General features: G+C 34.9%; 1 long non-coding RNA gene across 1 annotated transcript; it reads left to right on the plus strand.

The window, feature by feature from the left end:
* Positions 1–7,390: 7,390 nt before the first annotated feature.
* Positions 7,391–17,389, plus strand: LOC135413156 (uncharacterized). Its single transcript, XR_010430111.1, has 3 exons — positions 7,391–9,889; positions 12,066–12,153; positions 13,193–17,389. It is a non-coding gene; the product is annotated as an uncharacterized LOC135413156 (long non-coding RNA).
* The last annotated feature ends 218 nt before the right edge of the window (positions 17,390–17,607 follow it).

Here is a 17,607-nt window from a genome sequence, read left to right on the forward strand (position 1 = left end):
ATAAACCTCAAAAACCTGAAAAAAAATCTTGATGGCAAGTATTTAACAAAATGATGCTGTATTATTTTTAATTTATTATATATAAAGTTCTGTAGCTATGTGGTGATGCTTCCCTGGATCAATGTGGCAGCTAAATAGATAATGTGAAACTTTTTGTTCTCTTATGAAGCTCATAAAATATCAACTAAAAAGGCCAATATATGCATTCATAGTGAAACATCATAATGCTGTATTAGCAAGTCTTATTTCAAAAATAAAACAAAGGAAACAATCTAAACAAAACTCTTTTAAAATCCAATAATTTTTAGATAATGCTAACAGATGAAATCAAGCAAACTGCAAAATCTGCAACTTAATATATGAGTAAGTCATCAATAGGATAATAAACCACAAAAGTATCAGGATGGAGAAAAAAAAGAAAACCATGAAAAAAACCCCAAAATATATTTTTAAACGTATTTAACTCTGACTGCAAGAAGATGCATAAGGATTTAAAATCTCCAGCAAAGTACCATAAGGACATATTAGCTAATACATAAAACAGAAAACTCAAAATTATTTGTGGTTGTCTTCCTCAGCTGCCGCACTAAATGGGTGAAATTCTACTTTCTTCCCTTGAGTACCACCACAAGGTATGTGCTACTTTAATTTCTCTTTATTTGTTTTTTTTTCCCCACAAAATTAAAAATTACCAACCTTTACACATTAGCAAGCAAATTAGAATTGCTGGCTAAAGGATGTATAATTAACTGTTTCTTGGCTGAGCAGATTATGGTTTTTCAAGTGTTTTTAGTTAATATATGTGACTATGGAGAAGGTCTGTGCAGTCCCACTGCTAAGACATTTTGTCCATCTGCTCAGTGGGACAGAGCAGATCTTCATTTTATCTAGAATAAAATCCTCACCCCACTGACAACAATTAGATACCATTTTTTGGACGATAAGAGTAAGTTTTGCTTCTCTTCTCATTTGACAACCTCCCTTGTTTTTTAATGTTTGGTACTTAAGAATCTAGAGTAGTCTGGGCTTAGCATGAAAAGATCTTGCTGTGGTTTCTTTTGTTGAAGAAAAGAAGCTCCTGAATAAGACTGATTCTTGTGTCTAACTCTGGGGCTTACCGCAAGTACTCTGAATGCATCATCCTAATAAGTGCTCAGACAATAAAATAATTACTTATGATACTGTGTTTTTTGTGTAAGGTTGGAGGCTGTTGAAATGAAGCACACTTTTTTAGCAGAGATATTTGCACCTTCCTTCTTTTAGAATAGTTAAGCTTCATTCCCATCAATCATTAATCAACTTCAGTTTTCAGAGCAGTAAGTGCTCCTTCTGATATCTATGGTATCACTTACTATCTTGTTATAAGATGTCTTGGGGCTGATGTCTCAAGCAAGACAATTGTCAACAGCTACTATGAGCCAGAAAAACTTAATAACAGTAAAATAAAGGGTTTGATTCTTTGAAGGAAGTTTAAACATGCAGTCACTCAGAAAATAATGGAATAATCAGAAAATGTTAAAAAACCCCTCACCCAACCCCATGCATATGTCACTTCAAATGACACATGTAAGATTTTACAGTACTCAAGGGTTTTATGCTTCTTCTGCCTGTTTTTCTTCCTCCCTTTATTTTATTTTTTTTTACAAGCTAACATTTTAAATAACATTGAATCAATTAATAAGAGTGTCAAAGTAATCATTCTGTATCTGTGAATTCCAAACATCAACTGAATCACAAAAGACCTGGCTGTCAATCAGCACAACTAAAACACTAATGGATATCATAATGGATAGCATAATCTTCAAGCACTACAGCTGGGTCTTGTTCATGGGCACAAATTGATGGTTAAACTAATGCTAGATTTCCAGTCTTCCACTGATGTCTTAATTCCTCTTGCAGACTGAGGGATAATTACTGTTTTGCATGTCAGCTCATTCCAAAGCTGCCCTGAATTCTGGGACCAGACAAAAGAGACAGAGAAAAAGAGGGGGGATTTCAGGGGTGCTATGGCTGCTCTGAAAATGCAAAGGTGCTGAGTAGAAATTGGGCATCCACAATGAAAAAAATATGGATGGAGAATAATTAAAGATGGCATTTTGGGGTTACAACTGTAGAGTGTCTGTTCTAAGCAAAATAAAATTAAATTAAAGCTGAAAGAAACAGCTGCACATTAAGCCCTATTTAATATTGATGCTAACTGAAGTATGGATTTGAGTGAGTTCTTCCTCAAGGTCCTTGCTTTGTATCACTGCCTTATTGTATAATAAAAAGTATTTCTACTTAGAAAAGCATAGCAATCACTCATGTATATGCCTTCACTGTATTTTGAAAAGGAGAAAACATATTTGTTCCATTACAAGGCTCTTTGAATGATGCCAAAATAGTTAAAGACACCACACCAAAAATGAAAGTATAGTCCCCAAGAGCAAAATCCCCCCCGTATATAAGTGGGAGAATGAACCTCTGTAGTTTACTTGCATCTGATATCTTGAACAATTATGTTAAAAATGCTTTTAACCAAAGACGTTTTCTCAGACATATTAATTTGCTCTACATATATTAGGTTGTTTTAGAGACATTGTTCTCTTTCATTTAGTCAGTCATTAGTATGCTTAGATGGTGAAGGATCTTGTCTTGACAGCTTTTCTTACTGGAAATATGATATCCAGGTTGTTAACAAGAAGTATCTTCTCCAGTAGTTACTTGGTTACTGAATGGTGAGTATTTAAATTAGAAGTCATTGCTTCTCAGAGATCTTGAGCATACTCCTAAAAGAAATAAAGCATAAAACACCCTTTGCTGAACCTAATAGACAACCTTTCTCGTTACTGCAATAGCAGGAGTGGAAATACTGTTCCCACTTCATTTACTTTCAGGCTTCCTGGAACATAGCTTTGCTCAGTGCTACGATCTGACTGCTGCCTAATCATCCTGAACAGTTTATTTTCTTTCTCCTTCAGGTTTCACAAAGAAGTTCTCAGAGCTGCCTGCATAAAAAACTACTAACCTTTGATGACTTTAGGCAAAAATACCAAGTTTTTTGATTTTATTTAATTTGACTATGATTAACCTCTTACCAGACTGCCAGAGTGAATAAGGAGCTTAAGATTTGGTGAGTTTTCTTTCAAGGATACCAGTGCTTTTAAATTAACATAGAATATTAAGGATAATGCAGTCTATATTTTACTAATGTATCCATTGCAATACAAGGGAAAGCTATATGAGCTTAAGTAGTTATGTAGTATAAAATCCAGGACTAGGGTTAGAGAAAAACAGACTCACGAGTCCCTTCTTTGACATCTAGAAATCTGGGGGCTTTTTTCGTTGGTTATTGTTGTTGTTTGGGGGTTTGTTGTTTGCTTGTTTTATTTTGGGTTTTGGTTTTGTTTGTTATAGTTCCTATGGGTAGTGAAAACATTTTAGAGCTATTTTCTAATTGAATTATAAACAATTTTTCAGTTAAAAATGTTAGTTTGCACAACAGTCTGACTTCTCATTGAAAACACATTCATGTGAGGCTACAATGAAAATGTGATATTTTCTATGGAAGATTTTATTTATATTTACTGATATTGTTGTTTTAGGTGGTATCTTCTATGGTTTTCCCATTCTCCTGTTAGTCATCTGGTAGGATAGTACTTTCTGCAGCACAGCTTTCAGTCTGACTTGAATTATTTTTTCTATATTGATTGTCTTGTAATGATGATGAAGAAACACTTAATTTTATCTGCTGCAGAATTTGTGCTTAGATTAGGGTTGGGTTTTTAAAGCTAGTCTCCTGATCAGCCCCATAATCCAAGGTTTGCTGTTACACCAGGGAAAGGTGATTGAGTGCATAAATTTGATGCCTTTCAGAGGAAAACATGCTTCAAGTCCTTCTAAGGCAAACCCAGCACACTAAAATCTACCAAGCATTCAATCTGTAACACCAGCCACAGCCCAAAGGTGCATAGCTGAAATGACCATTAGCACCATCTCTGTTGCTCTTTAGATCCTGTCCTGATGAGCTACATCTCCCGTTAACATGACATGGTTATTTGTGGCAGGTCAGCAGCTTATGCAGTTTAGATAGTCACCAAGTGAGAGACAGAAAGATACCCTAGATCAGTGAAGTGCTCATGAACTATCTGGTATCAGAACGTGGGTGAAAAAGTCATTGCAACATGCACATCTTTTCCCACGCTAGCAAAAAGGAACAATAACAAGCAATTATTTCAAATATAGCTTAAACATTATTTAGTTAAAATATTGGAAATCATTGTGACCACATTTTTGGTTGGCATTAATGACAGGATGTGGGCTGTGGGGTGAAGTCACAGCTCCACAACTGAAGCTTGAGGGGTTTGGAATATTACAAAGTGTTGGGCCGTTTTCCATGAGAGCAGTGGAGCTAATTAGATAGTTCCCATGGACACAGCCTTGAGTTATAAAGAGTACAAGGTTAAAGCTGTTTGGTTGAGTGCAGGTGCTGCATTCCTGGGTGTTTTTGTAGGAATATGTTTATGTTGTAGTGGGAAAGTAGAAGTTAGAGAACTTATTAAAAGGCTGCCTGCTGCACTGAGCAGGCAGACATCTCTCTGGCTCATCATCCTGGTGTGTGTGTCGGTGTCTTTCTTCCCCCACACACCAAGGCCTCCAACAGGTACCCTACGACAGTGGGCTTTAGATATTTTCAGGAAGATGAAGTAGGCTTTGGACTAAGGTTAAGTAATACTGTCCTTGAAAGTGTTTCTGGACAACTGTCACATCTTTCCCTGTTCAACATGACCGTGAAATCAATATGATGATTGGCTGAATTTACTGGGAGAGTAATTTCAATAAAGTTGGTACATCAGAAAAAAATCAGAAGAGATCACAGTATTTTTATTAGTTCCTTTTATTAGTTTTATTAGTAATTAAGAAAATGAACTGTGGTACAGGTTCAGAGCATACACATTGCCCTGTGCCTGGCTACAGCTAGACTAGTGTATGAGTACACTTTGCCCTTCGCAGCTCATGGAAACAGTACAAGTTTCTTATACAGATTAGTTTTGCAGCAAGTATTTCTGTTCTGGGAACTTCAGCAGAAAAATATGCCTACTTACAGAGAGAATACCCTGTCTCTAAGGTCCACTAATAAATTTTTCTACATAGTCTTCTGCCTGCTATACCTGTGCAGTGACAGCACACTAACTAATGATTTTTTTTTTTTAAAAATGAAGTTAATGTCATTAATGGATGTTAAAACATTCAGTGTTACTGTGTCATCAAATGTGTGGTTTCAATAATTTTTTTAAATGTTCAGGCTTTGTGGGAAACTGCCTTCTGCAGTGGGTTTTATTTTCCAGTGTATCTCCAGTTAGATATATTTAAAGACCTACGGAAGATAAGAAAGAGATGAGGTAATACAAGCTATTATTTCTTCTGCTTTTGCCCTATACTGCCTTTGAATTCCGTTATTCCATTTTCTAGCACTGGTTTCGGGTTTTTAAGCATTCTTATCAAAAATTTTTAAATCAAATAAATAACCCAATGGCACAATGAGAATTCTCGGTTATGGGACTAAGATAGTGTTGTCTCCTGATAATAGAGGCTAGTAGGCTAGCTCCCATATGACGACACTATTTACACTGTGGTAAATCCATTTATTTAAGGTAATAGATGGAATCTGGGTCCCTTCTGCCTGTCTGACAGTCTCCTCATGCTGATACATTAAGGAGTGTCTATAAGCATTTCCTCAAACATTTGAGGGAAGATAATCTGGGTTAGTATAAGATGCTTATTTATATTGTGAAGACTAATCCAGCTGATTTTGGCTGAGAAAATCTAGAAGTGTTCAAGTGTAGAGATGGACTATTCAATAGTAGAGTGGTAGACAACAGCTAGAGACAAATGACAATAATTTATATGCTGGAAATTATGGGGAGTTTATATATTAAGTAAAAGTTGCAACATTAGTATGAGATATTTACCATAGGGCTTGTCTACTTTGTGTCATCCCACTATTTTTTTATTAGTTATATTTTATTACTAGCATTTTCTAATGAAACTCTAAAGATTAAACTTAGGGGATATTTATTTTATTTTATTTTATTTTATTTTAGACAAAGGTAATAAAAGTGTTCCAGTCCTCATGTTTCCTTTTCAGTCATCTTCCAGTGAAAACCTATTTTTTAAAGTGTCTGCTTTGCTGTTTTTAAAGCCAGCTAGAACCCTTCAGACATCTGATGTTTTAAAAAGTTCTCCACTCACATACATCTTAGAAGAGGTGTTGTGGTTTAGGTACAACTTCCATTTGTGGGATACTTAGGAGAATGTGTTATTGAAAGGAGTCCAAATATATAGCTGTACTTTAATGAGTGAAAGAAGGCTTTTCTATGTAGGACACTTAGGACCCTTGGAAACCCATTATAAGCCCTTTTAACTTTCATTGCCTCAAACTGACATTTTACAGGTAAATATACTTGAAAGGGACAAGGAGGTCAAGCAAGTGCTGGAAGCTAAAATCCCCTCACATATGATTCTGGCACTACTTGCAATCTGCTGTGTGAAATTCAGTGAGTTGTTTGTCTGTGCTTGAAATTACTTATCCTTAACACAGAGCTAAGAAAACATGCAATATCCAGCTAATGGAAATATTCTGAGACTTAATTAATTGTGCAGTCCTTCCATGAGAAAAATTGCTTTTTTATAAAACTCCAAGACTCTATCCCCACCTGGAATTATTTAGAGATATTTACAGGCATACTTTCAAGGTAAATCAAACAAAGAATTTGATTCTTTTCCAAATAACTAAATTTTGGACTATTTTTATGTATAGCAATTCAAACATCAATGTCCCATGTTCTATTATTATAAAATGGGCTGCAATCAGCTATTTATATTCAGAAATATCTGTACTGTTAAGAAATGGGCATTGAACAGTAATATTGTAAAATTATACTGGGATGATCAACAAACTTTCTGAAATTATATATGCATAAGCTAAGGAGAATTCAGTCTTTTTTCAAAAACATTACTAAACTAAATTGAAGAACCTTCTGGACAGTTCTGTTTGTGACTTACTTGCATACACTGTGCTATGATTACTAAATATTTTAAGAAAAAAACTCTTAATCTGTATTTAGGTAACTCATTCAAAGTCATTTTCTGAGAAAGAGGTGCCAGCAGACTTATGAGAACATATTCCTCATTAAGTAATCCAAACCAAAGTCAGTAGTTACACAGGGTACAGATTTCCTTCCTCTTCCTTCATTTTAAAATAATAATAAATTTCGGAGGGGAAGCAAGTGGCTTATACCTCTCAAGTTCCAGTGCAGAGTGGAGTGTTTCGTTTTGCCTTGGAACCTGCAAAGTGTTCAGGAAAACAGAAACGATGAACAGCTCTTCAAACAAGGGTCTTCTATGGTTTACTAGCGACAGTTTCTTCAGAAGCTGATGACATTCTCGGTAGTTGCTGCAACCTGAGTGTCGCTGATAGTAGCGATAATAGAGCACTGAACCCAAAATTCAACTGACCATGTTCAACTGTCAAGGTGCAATGCTGATATATTTGCAGGTGCTTCTGTGTCATTAAGCAGAAATGACTAGACCACTGTAACCTGGGATACTCAGAAAGTAGAAACTAAGAGTTAAACACTGATAAAGGAACAGTTGAGAACATACATGAATGTTCCTGAATAATAGACCTGGAGATACTAGAAAGTTCAGAATTAGGGTATATGCAAACAGAGAGAATTACTTTGTCTCCTACAGGCTTGTCTTGTGTCAGACTTCCTGTTCTGTTTCATTCTTGTTTAGTTCATCTCCATTTTGGTAATCCTGAAAGTAGATTTTGCACAGTAATTAGTACTGATTAAAAGGTTAGGTCTTGATTGCCATGCTTAGGGTACTAGATAGGTATGGCTTTATTTTCAGTGGTGCTTTGAAATGTCAGCTTTGCCCATTAAAATATGGTTTAAATATGTTTTTGAAGGAGAAAATTTGTAATTTAAGCAAGTGGCTTTAGACTAGAATTTGTTGGGCATCTACTCCTTGAAATATCTTCCATAATCCTGTGTTTGGTATGAAAATGTATAGCAGAGTGGCACATTGAGGACTGGGCCTCTTGGGGTGTGAATCCCAAGCTATCATCCTGTTGAGCACTGAGCCATCAGTAATCTGAGAACAGGGAATGCTGAAGAGAAGAAACAGCTTTAGCTCAGCATACAGCTGTCACCATGACTTCTTTGATATCATGTTTTTACATTTTGAAAATTGCTTTTATCTGACATGTTTACAATTTGCATGTATGAAAACATCTGACATTCCATCTAGCAGAGGGGAGTAATAAAAACAGATATTAATTAGTCATAATACTGAAGGCTGTTACTCACTGAGCAGTGCAGCTCACTTGTGGTTTAACTGGGCAGGCAGCTAAACACCACACAGCCATTTGTTCTTTCCCCCTAGCCAACTCCATCTGGGCCAGCTTTCACCCTAGTTTAAATATGAGCATGCTGTCACACGATATGGAATAACTCTTTGGTCAATTGGAGTCAGCTGTCCTGGCTGTGTTCCCTCACAACTTCTTGTGTTCCCCAGCCTCCTTGCAAATGGGACAACATCAGCCAAAGAGTCCTTGTCTTAGTATAAACACTGCTTAACAAAAACTAAACCCTCAGTATTTTACCCAATATTATTCTCATCCTAAATCCAAAACAGAGCAGTGTATGAGCTACCAGGAAGAAAATGAACTCTATCCCAGCTGAAAGAAGGACGTCACTTTACACGTCTCATATTTCATATATACTAATAATTTATTTAGAAACCCAAAAGGTATTCATTCAGAACTTATGTTTCAGAAAGCTCTGTGAGAAGGTGCTCTATGCTTTTATACTTTTAGAAACATTAATGTCTGGTTATAAACTTCAGTTCCTTATGTCCCTTTTATGCAGGGAGAACTGTACTATGCCCAAAGGAATCATAGAATATCTTGAGTTTGAAGAAACCTACAAGGATCACTGAAGTCCAACTCTCATTAACTGTGTCATTGCACTTTGCTACATCTTTCACCAGCTTATGTTAATCTATTTAATATTTTTTTGCACAGCAAAAAATTTTGAGGTACTCCCTTATAGTAAGTGGTACAATATGCAAGGTATGGTCTGCCACTGTTGGTCTCCTGAAAGCCTTTTCTGTGATTAATTAAACATTATATCATATCTCAGCAGAGTTAATCTGTTTCACAATCAGCAGTGTTTCCATTTATCATTTATCTACTCTTTACCATGGTGTTTCAGGTCCTAGGACATTCTTCAATTCTTTGTTAACATTAGTAAAGAGTATACAGAGCATTAATTTAGCCAAAATCTCTCCTGCATGCACGTTTCAAACTGGGAATGCCCCAGAGTATGTTGCAAGTTTTCTGTTCCTACCCCCTCCACCTTTTAGAAAATTCCTTTTAGAGAACAACCATTTACCTGGAATTTTAAATATATATAAAGACTTTCAAGGCTTTTTTTCTGGCTACAAGATTAAATTTATTTAAAAACTAATATTGTTCTAGGACAATGTTCTGAAACTGTTTGGGAATGGGGAATAATACTTTCTTTTTCTCCAACTAATTTGAACCCTGAGCTTTGAAATGTAAATCTGAATTTATATTTTAGATTGTAAAGCAAATTTAGGCCTCTTACAGTTTTTATTGCATTTAGGAACTCTTTCATGATGAGCCAGCATAATGATTGTATTTGGATGTAGAAGCACCGCATAGACAAAACTGGGCTCTGAGGCAAGGAATTAAATGTTTTAATCTGTTCAATAGGGCTTGATGGTGATTTCCTGTCATCTTCAAAGTCTGGCAGCTGGATATGGCCTTCAAGCCCTCAGAGAGGAGTTGTACCACATATGAGAGTATCCATTTCTGTAGGTTAGTGCGGAGGGGAGGGAAAGGTATAAGATGCATTTGAGCATGCTTCTTCCTCTAAAAGTTTCTTTAAAATTTAAGAGGTAGGAAAAGGAAATCATTAACTGGCATGAATTGTTATGGCTATAATGACTGTTCATCTCCAGTAAGAATTTAGTGGTTGCAGCAAAAACTGGTTGCCACAGAGCAAAGAACAAGAGCAGTGCAAGAACACAAATGGTAGGAAAATAGCTGCAGATTCCTTTGTAACACAACGTATATACTCAGACCAATTTTATGTTAGTGTATTTTTCGTCACTAATAATTTTCATCTCTCTGAACCTAGAGTCACATCCTTGGTTTTTGATGCTGCCTGTTACCAATTAGTTTCTCTTAGAGCAACAAGAATTTGTGATTTTCATCAAATTAAATATGAGTATTCCCTTCCTCAGAGAGTTTATATTTCCTTTTGATGTCAAGACAAAGACTGTCACTGATCCTTGATGTCTGTACAAAGACTGGCAGATACTATAAATGTCAGTAGACTACAGTGGGTGGGATGAGAAAGAATGTACAACACAGAGTCTTTGTTGTGTTAGTTAATCTAAAGATGAACGGATAGTAATATATTGTAGCTTCCTTCCTTGCTATCATTGCTGTGTGGAAAAGGTAGGACTCATTCTCTCCCAAGCACATAAAAATACAGGCAGGTTCCATCTCAGCAACAAAGTTGAATTGTCCAATTTCAGCATTTGCAAATGCAGGTGTCTCCTGTGTATCATAAAGAGGACTGTCCTTTAGAGTATATGAGCAGACGGCAGTAGATCTGACGGTTTTGTTCATTAGCATTTGCCTGTAGGTAGTGATCAAAAGTGACTAGCATGCCAGAATGGATATTTTCTGCACCAATTTTTTGATTTTTAACACTCCAGGCATTTAGGAATATTTCTTCAAATGTCCTGAAAACTGGATTTTCTGCTGCACTGAAGTGAACTCAGCAGTGCAGATGCTGAGGGGTAAATACATATACTTCATGCTTGCTCTGAAGCTCATGATAATATGCTCTAAAGTTGATGATAACAGATAATATTTTCAAAGGACTGTCTGTCAGCCTTGAATAAGCAGAAAAATATATGCCCCAATCTCCTTACCTTCTGGCTAACATTTCTGCAGTTAAGAACCTTCCAATGCTAGAAACTGCTGTCTGGGAAAACTAGATCTGGAAGCTGTCTCATGCTGCATCAGGGAAAGGAAATAAAAATCCTTCATTATCTCTTCTCTTTCTCTCTCTATCACAGAAAACACAAACAAAACTCAAAGAGAAGAAAGAGAAGGAGAATCACCACTTTTTTCCTGTTTTCTTTGGATCACTTCCCCACCCTCTAGCCCAGATGTACACTAAATAAAAAACATAGGGGTATAATGAAAACTAGGTTAGGAGTCCCTATACTGACATTAATCATTACAGAGATCAGGCTAATTTCTCATTTCCACGTCATAGCAATGCTGCCTACTCAGTTGATGTGGTGAAACAGTAATTCTCTTCTGCTTGGCTCTAGAGACCTTGTTGCAGAAAGCTGGCCATCAAAAGTATGCTTTAGGATGATGAATCCTCTGTCTCTTTGTGTCAGTTCTGCATATGGAAAGATAACTGCAGTGGCTGTTTCAGAAATATGTCTTTTGTCCTAACAAATCCAGCTGTAGTCATAATTTTGACAGAAAATCTGTCAAATTACAATTTCCCATTAATGCTAATTAAAGGACATTAAAAATATGATTGCAAATATTCCCATTAATGTATTGTCTTACAACATAAAATCTTTATATTAAGCCACCTAGAATGATTCTTTCCAAGGAAATATAATTTTTTTGAACTCACATAGACAAAAGCAACATGACATACAATAGAGAAAAAACTTTTCCCTGATAATCTCACTTGACCACTGCATCTTCATAACAGATCTCCAGTCTGGCTCTTGTGTGTGATTAATTAGAAGGGGTCATTTCTCAATTGGACATTGAAGATTAGTTTTATTTATTCTGTCAAGAAAGAAACAAATGTGTTCTCTCCCAGAAAGGTAAAAAGAAAGAGTATTTTGCTGTTAGTTTATGTTATAATATGTGAGTCATCATCATCTTGCCTAGTTGTATTTTGTTTATAAGCAATTTGTTTTCTTATTTCTCTCTCTGTTCCTTTCAGATAGTTTTGGATACTGCTTTCATACATAGGATATGAAGGATCACAGGAACAGCTTTATAAAGGCATTTCTCTTTTATTTTCACCTCAGGTAAGCATTTAAATACTGTTAAGCATTATTCATGTGCTTATCCATACTTTTAAAGCTAAGATATGCAGAATATGTTAAAAGGATATTTGGTTTTTTGAGTAAAACGTTAAGTGACTGCTACACTGCTATTTTTTAATTGAATGAAGAGAACTTGCAAATGAAAAGTTGGAGTTTTTTTCCTAGAGGTATGAAGAAAATTTGTGCCATATTCTTATTTATGGAATTGTATTCAGGAGCTGGAGGTGTAGACAGAACCATCTGTTTGAAAAATTGGACAAATAGTCATAGGTTTTAGCATGAGTAATATTAATACTAGATGCGGGTTTTTTTCTTATCCATAGAAAACAAAAATACTACATGTTTGGCTAGCCAGTCGTGTTATGCTAGTTACAGACAGCAAGTGTGCACTTGGCTTCTCTTTCACATTCTCATTGATGTGAGGGACAGTGGTTGCATGAGTATTAATGGGCGGAGGATTTTTTTTTTACATCTGTCATGGCTTCTTGGGAAACACCTACAAGCATGCAATATAAGATTAAACTTATCAATAGAAAAAGTACATCCTAACCACATTTACTATCCAGTAAACAAAGAGTGTTGTGGGCAGAACAATTTTAAATTGATTAGCTAGGCTGAAAATATTCGTTGACCACTCAACTGTGTTCACAAAATGAAACTCAGCATAGCATTTAATTACTGACAAACTCATATTCTATTACAAAGGCCTATGTTATGGTGACTCCCTGTTAATGAGCATAAATTACTTGCTAAAATAAGTGAAGCAGGATTCTCAGAAGGCTTAATCTCTCAATTGCAGTGGAAAACTTGGTAAATCACATAACCAGAGAACAGCAGTTTCAAGCCATGAGTGTTCTGGAAATAATCTGTAATCATGATGGACTATTTTAATCTAGACATAGGGAGATTCTTAGTGAGAAATCATTACCGTAGATATTCTGGATACTAGACACCAATTTTCTATTATAAAGGCAGTAATTATATGTCTGTCTTAACGTTTCATTTCTGTATCATTTTTCAGATATAAATACGTACAAGAATTTTATGAAAGTACTATATCTGTGATACAAATCGTCTCTGAAAAGTGTTTCAAGGATCTGTTATAGCCTATGTTATCCTGGAATTTTTGTTGAGTATTTCATCACATCTCATCTCTCTGGAACAAAGACTTGTGTTTTCAACCTTTAACAGTAACAGTAAAGCAACCAGTAAACAAAGAAAAACAGAAAAGGAAGAAATGTTTTGATGAAATAAGAGTTCTAGAAGAGTTGTTGAATTTGTTTTTAAATAATATTTGTTGTTCTGTGAGAATGGAAGTTTTCTGCACTTCTTTTACCAGATTCCTCTTATTGCTCAAACTCTGCACTGATTTTCCTGATATTGCCTGGGAGGTCAATTGGAGTGAGGTGATCAAAGATGCATGATTACTTATTATTCACCTTGGCTGTTAGGTTACAAACGCTGAATATTGATACTTTCTAGAAATCTTCTATTCCCAGGTTTCTCTATCTTTCCAATGGACTTTTGGGTCCTAAGACTTCTTCCACTGCTATTAATGAATCTATAGAACTGGTTCTCAGATGTTTAGCAAGCTGCATTCTACCACTTAGTCCAGGTACATCTTGGGGGTAATGACAGTCCAGACTTACTGTCATGAAATAAATTGGCATAATAACATAAAAGAGTAAAGGTTCATAATATCTCACTATAAAGTTAAACACATTTTATTATTATAGTTATGGTACAGATTAACTAATATTTGGCATAAATGTCCCTCTAAAGCCATTAGCAAATTGCATGCTAACTGCCATTAACTAGTGGTATGCTTCAACCTTTCCTCTCTGATCAGATATAAATCTGCAATTTTACATCTATATCAATATTTGTTTCTGTCTACATTTCTATTATTTTAATCATTACCTTGCACATTTTTCCATTTACTCATTTTGCACATGGGTATGTTAAAAAACTACCAACCATTCATCTTCTTAAAGAACTCATCATTATACTGACTGAAATATCATGATAGCATTGAATTCTGACACTTGCGTAGTTAACTACATTAACATTGAAAATGCAGTTCCTAGCATAGAAAATAAATGATGATCCTTTACTTCAGTATTAGTGCCAGGCCATTGCACAAAACAGACAAGTGGTAAAAGCTAGTGGATCATGTAATTATAGTTAAAATACAGTAGGGAAAAAATGAACTTATTTACATGTCCTTTTTTAGATGAATAGCTCAGCAATGTACTCTGTGTAGACAGTAATAGTGATGAGTGCAGGAAGTTCTAAGTTCTGTGTAGTGTTAAAACAACTTATTCAAGTAACAATAGAGGTGAAAACTCAGAAGTTGATTACACAATCATCTAAATTCAGTTATAATTGTCTTAAATACCAGTACATCTTAATTTCCAATTGCACATGAATTCTATATTATGTTAGCAGAAAATAACACTAGAGTTGTACCTATTATTTCTTTCTAAAGTATTTGACATTGTAATGAAGCTGTGCATGCATTTTTGAACAAAGTGTGTATATATTTTTTTCTAATTAGAAAAAAATACCAAGCAGTCAATGTTCATGCTTCAAATTTTAGAAAGCTCAGACAAAAGACAAAAGCCCAGTGACCAAAATCTATCAAGGACAAAAGCTATGGTGTTAGAAAGCAATTACACAATTATTTTACTTTGATTCAGAATTTACTATCACTTGGGAAATCTTTTAGAAGCAAAGTAAATTCTTTCAGCCACTATTATAGCTGAAAAATTAGAGTAAAAAGATTTTCACTGATTCCTTGCAAACCGGACCATCTCCCTACTGTGTTCCTGTAAATAACACTAGGTTTTCAGAATAATGCTGTCAAGACTCTGAGGGGCACTCCAGTAATGTATCTGATTTATTATTTTGTGCTATTATCCAGATTATCAGGTCAGGAGAGAAGGGGAAAGTGGGGTGGGGGGACCAGAGAAGGAGTCATTTGTTAAATGCATATTTATGCCACTACAGGAAAGGGTAAATAAACTGGGATTGGTATGCTGGCGCATAATGCAGAGAAGAAGTAAACAAGGAAGTTTAAGTTACTAGTAATGGTGAGTAAACTATACAGTGTATGCACATTTAGAAGTCAAACCTAACAGAAATATCAGAAAAGATGGGAGCCATCTTTAAGAAACCCTCATCTAATGACTTCACTTTGCAGTCATATGGTCCTTACAAAATAATTACAATATTTTCATCAGTTTCATCATTTTAGCAGCTGGAACTAAGTTGCATTCAACATTCTGAATGTGGGTTTTTTCCACAACCTGGTGTACTTTATATTTAAGGACTTTTAATTTAAACCAGAGAACACAGGAAAAGTTGATGTATAAACTTCTGTATATTATGTATATGATGTGGAACAGACTTTTTGTGTTGCATTCTTATGTTTGATGTTTATTCAGTGAAGTTTATTTTGCTGAAGCATGAGATCTCTCTTTGACTCTTTTAAAATCTTCTAGAGCACAAATTGACAAAATGTGTTCCTCTCTAGTTTTGCAGTAGCCATAATGACCTATGTGATCAAATGGAAGTACGTGAAAGTCAGGTTATACAATGGAATAAAGTTGAGGCTAATAATTAATGTAATCTGACTATTTTTTTGAACAGTCTGGATGAATTACCCAACTATTGAAGCACTGAAAGTAGCAGTAACATTTCGTTGTCAGTCTTTCATTTCCAATTTTACTCTATGAAGTAGGTTTCCATTATTGATGTTAAATATATTAAACCATCACATTAACAGCCAGCTTAATTATATACTTAGAAAGAACCTTAGAAAATAATTAATATTTTCTCTTTCTGTATGGCAAGCTAAATTTTATAAATCTGTATTTTTCAGAAAATCAACTTTATTTGATGGATGGTTCAGTAAAAAGAGAATATTAACAAATAAACTCACTAATAAAACGATTGAACTTTGATAGGAAACCTATTTAAGATTTAGTATTGTGCCTCTTAATACTAATATTCTGGTACTCTGACATTTAGATGCAGCAGTGAATAGACTTTTCAAAAATACCTGTGAAAGAGGCCAAATCTTGATTTTAGTAATATTGACATGTCATGATAATCTTATGGCCAAAGAAATATGCATGTGTCAGAATTTTACAGAACCTTTTTATAAAACTTACTGGATATGGAAAAGAGAAATATCTCTTGACATCTTATATATCACTTCATACCCATTTCCTAAAAGATTCTTTCTTCTGTTTTAGAAAATTATCTTGAATGCACAGTATTTCATTACTTCATCTGTTCCTAGACAGATGAAATAAAAATATCTTAGTAGTTCTGTGCTCATTATCACTTGATAGCAGACTGACATTTGATGAACAGCACAAGCGCTCATTCTTTGCTCGTTTTTTGCAAGCTCTGATGCTTCCATTTAACACCATTTTATTTCAGTGAAGCCCTCTAGCAATCATTCGGCAGTCTGGACTTCAGGTATCTACTTCAAAATGTGGTTAATGTGCTGTAAAAACTGTAGAGAGGTGATTTGTTAAGCTATTTCTGATCATTCTTGAAAGAGTTGCCATTAAAAAAAATATCTGTCAGGATGTTGCTGTCATTGTATATACTGTGTATGACATTAACAGTCTCTGAACAGCATATATGAAACCATATAGATATCCATGCATATGTATTTTATCACATAGAAGAAAGCAGAATATTCTTAAATTAGTCATCCTTTTGTAATCATTCTTTGTTGAAGGTATTTAATGAAAATGGCCTACTAGATAAGGAAGTTCAATGGTGTACGGCCAGACCAGGATCTCCTGTATTCACCACACAGGACAAGCAGACTAAGAATATATGTTCTTAAACATTACTATTTATTATTTGTATGCACACACTGTTGTGCTTTTTGTGTGATTTATAGAATTACAGTTTTCAGCTAACTTCATTTTGTAGATAAGAGAAACCTTAAAATAATGGTAAACAGAATGTCACTGTGGTAGCATTATTTGTGTCAATCACATCTTCATGGAAGCCTAGAAAGAAGATTCAGGAGGGTAAATAACATTATGTATCAATTCTAATAATTTCTAATTTTTATCCTTTCCCTTAAATTTGCATTGTAATTTACATTCATTTTCAACTCAGTAAACAGAGTTTCCTTTCCCTTTTGAATGGATATCACTAAAAGGCAATAAAGAATATGCAAATCCACTGTGCTGTTTTGTCCTAGGTTCTTGAAACATAGAATAAATCCAATTGTTTTTACTCTGATAGTTGTACTGGAAACACTTCTAGTGTTTACTTTAACTAAAGAAAGTTGATGTGACTGATTGAATTTTACACATGTAAAATGATGTCTAGAAAAGGAGGTAGCAATACAGACATTATGGAGGAGCTGTATAGAACATTGTCTTCACTAATTTATGTAAAAGT

The sequence above is a fragment of the Pseudopipra pipra genome, chromosome 4 (genome assembly GCF_036250125.1).
Source record: "Pseudopipra pipra isolate bDixPip1 chromosome 4, bDixPip1.hap1, whole genome shotgun sequence".
Taxonomy (NCBI): Eukaryota; Metazoa; Chordata; class Aves; order Passeriformes; family Pipridae; genus Pseudopipra; species Pseudopipra pipra.